Here is a 3,521-nt window from a genome sequence, read left to right on the forward strand (position 1 = left end):
TTTAAATTCTTGTTTTCTTGCCCTTGAACTTTTAATATATATAATACAATTTCTAATTTTAGAAATATGAGTAGAAATAACATTTAAAGCATCTTGAATACATAAATTTATACACATCTGACATGAAATAATTTACCATTTAAACATAGTTTTAATTGAGATTTTAAAATATTTATTGCATAATCATTATTGTTGTCATTATCAAAACTAATAGAAAATAATTTATTTTCAATTCCATAAGCATGTAAAGTATTTAAAATGCTTAAAGCAATAGCCGGGCCAGTATGTGGCAATTGAAGCCTAGTAAAACTTAAAATTCTTTTATTTAAAAGCCAATTTTCATCAATAAAATGGTTAACTTATGTTAAATTTAGAAATCTAAACATTAGAAGTAATTGCAACTTTAGAATTAAAAATTGATAACAAATAAATTAAATTTTGTTTATATGAATAAAACAATTTTAAAGCATTTGATCTAATAGTATTCATAAAAACTTTTTTATATTGTGGATTTACAGAATTACGCAACCATTTTTCAAGTTTATTATCTTCAGCTAACAAAAATGGTTGTTTTGCATGTATAATGTATTTTGCTGATTATTGTCTCATTTTTTCTTATGAATATTTAAATATACCAAACCCCCCCCCCCCCTAATTTGTATTTGTGTTGTTTCTCTCCCTTCTTCTTTTTCTTCTTCCTTCTCATGTGTGAGCAAATGTCTGCTCAAATGGCTACTACCACCCTTGCTACAATAACTAAAGTTTTTTCTACATTTTTGGCAAATTACTCATTTTTCCTTCCCTTAACATCCTCTACTTTAAACATTTTCCAAACTGGGTTACTCAACTTAGTGACCCTCTTTTTTCTCTCCCCTAGTATCAGTACCAGGGGCAAAAGTTCCACTTCCATCAATATCAATAGCATCAGTGCTAACACTATCATGATGCGATTGAATATCGTTAATAGTGAACATTTTGGGGAATTGGTTTTGGGAAGAGCCGACCATTTTTTTAAATTAAAAAAAATAAAAATTAATTTAATTAGACTTACCTGGATTGTTGAATTGGTGTGATGAGAATGGTGGAGGATAGGGCTATTTATTGGAATTGAAAATAATTCAATTACCCAAAATACTCTAAAATAATTCATTGTAAAATTATTTATAACTTTACCCAAAAAGCCCTCCTAAACTAGTTATTATAGAATTCGTGTTATTTTTTATCCCCTCCATAAGCAAAATACATAAATACCCCCTTATATGGTTGTTTATAGTTATTAGGGGGGTATTTATGTAAAAACACCTCAAAAAGTTAAAACTAGCCATGGGGGTCCCAATGGCTAGTTTTTGGACAGGCCAAGCACAGCCCACTACGGGCCATGCTGGCCATGCCGTGCCGACCCGTGGACTACGAACCCCCGGCCCAGCACGACACAGACCATCGTATTAGGCCTAGCACGGCCCGTGGGCTGTCGTGCTTGTCATGCCGAGCAATGCCAGGCCACGGGCGACACGGCCCGATTTACACCCCTAGTTTTAATGTGTTTGAAAATTTCCCTCTCATAGTTTTCTCATATTTGAGTTGACCTTGTGCCCAACTATTCTACTCAAAACTGATTCAGTTAGCAATCCAAAATACTTTCAAAACTAAGAATAACGTAGATTAATTAATTAAGGCCTTAACTCTTTCACGGTTTTTTTTCTTGTCCGGTGAATTCATGCACCTTAATTAGAATTGAATGCTATTTATATAGGAACAAAAGATCTACGGACCCACCACGACACTATAAATACCCTACAACTCATTAGCGTTTCCATATCGATCGAGAAGACAAAATACACACAGCTTTCTTGCACAATACTATAGACAAAATTTGTCTAAGTAGTTGACAGAAAGAAAGATGGCTAAGCTTTTCTGCAGTTTCTTCTTTGTCCTCCTACTCCTTTCAGGTTTCTTAAGCTTTCCTCATTCTCATTTGTTTGTCTCTGTTTATTCATCCGTATATATATATGATCGATCACTCGTATAAATTGCTCATTGTATAAACGATGCATGGTTGTTGCAGTTGCATCAATGGTGCCCAGTTCGGATGCTGCCTTATGTCGAGCTGTTCGGAATGGCAATGATTGTGATCTGGCGTCATGCCGCCAGTGGTGCACCCAGGAGTACAATGGCACTGGTCTTTGTAGTGGCAGTGGATTTAACCCCTATCGTTGTGTCTGTGTCTTCATTTGTAATTAAGTTGAATAATCTCTTCGCTTTTGTTGGTGATGGATTAATTCGGCTTCATCTAAATAAATGAGAATTGCACTATTAGTAGTTTGCTTTTTTTCTACCATCTCTTCTTCTAAGTAAATGCATATTAAATAAATTGGCATTGCTCTTTCTTGTACTAATTGAAGACAAAAGAGTTTCTTTATTTGTTTTCTGCTTTAATTTTTATGTTCTTAGAACGTGAATAATGCAAAGGAGGCAACTCTGGACACTAACCAGGAAGGTCAAAGTCAAACCAATAGTAATTAATAATTAAGCTTATACCGTTAATTCATGATAGGGATGGCAATTTCAACCTTACTTGGTGGGTACGCACCCCTATCAACTTCAATGGTTAGTTTATTTTATTTATTTTTTCTTTTCTTTTTTTAACTTGGAAAACTGACTTTTGGGGCAGGGCGATTTTTGAGGTTTCACAACTTGCACAAGTACAGTCCAATGTGAGTTCATTACAAATGGATCAGGTCCATCCAATTCAATCAATATTTTGCACCAGTCCAGTTAAATGTCTGGACAGTTCAATCCGTTCAAATGTATTTTAATTTAGATTAGTTCTTATCCAAACTTGGTCCATTGACACCTATATTCTTATCTTCTATCAATGGACTAGATATTGGCTCAATCCAACCTAATCCAATGCAAATTCATTATGGATGGACCATATCCAATCCAATCCAATAAATACTTTGGACCATTAAGTCTAGACTAGTCCACTTCAATATATCTTATAGGTCTGTCCAATCGAACCGTTTGAACCGTTATTTGGTTTTACTTCTAGGATTTTTTTTTTTTAACCTGTTATTTTGTAAAATATCGTTGATGTGGTCAAAACCCATTTGTCTTGAGAAGTTGGACCTTTAACCTGTTTGATCTGATTGTTGAGTCGTGGGTTATAATACATAATGTATTAAAAACTTGTGAAGGCCATAACTCTGTGCTTGATTGTTGCACTTTTTTTGGTAAATTTAGACAATAATTTGTGATTTATGACCTATCCAACCCGAAGTGTTGAACATTGACCCATGACCGTGAGGCTAAAATAGTTCAGCCTTCGGATCCGTTTTTGATACATTGGTTAAGACCATCACAGAAGTCGTTCATAAGACCCACTTCCACCAGGGTGGGTCATTTGTCCACAAGGAGCTGGAATCCTCTTAGATGAGAGATGAACAGTGAACGTCGGACTATGGATAGGGAAGGAACGCGACTAATATGGAAGGTTTAGATGGGGTAAGGCAGACAAAGGA

The 3,521-nt window shown here is 34.8% G+C and overlaps 1 long non-coding RNA gene across 1 annotated transcript; it reads left to right on the forward strand.

Moving 5' to 3' along the window:
* Positions 1–1,813: 1,813 nt before the first annotated feature.
* Positions 1,814–2,331, forward strand: LOC148873779 (uncharacterized). The gene is made up of 2 exons (XR_016100732.1): positions 1,814–1,949; positions 2,066–2,331. It is a non-coding gene; the product is annotated as an uncharacterized LOC148873779 (long non-coding RNA).
* Positions 2,332–3,521: the final 1,190 nt, after the last annotated feature.

Source organism: Nelumbo lutea, chromosome 1 (genome assembly GCF_056320005.1).
Source record: "Nelumbo lutea isolate HS-2025 chromosome 1, American lotus-T2T, whole genome shotgun sequence".
NCBI lineage: Eukaryota > Viridiplantae > Streptophyta > Magnoliopsida > Proteales > Nelumbonaceae > Nelumbo > Nelumbo lutea.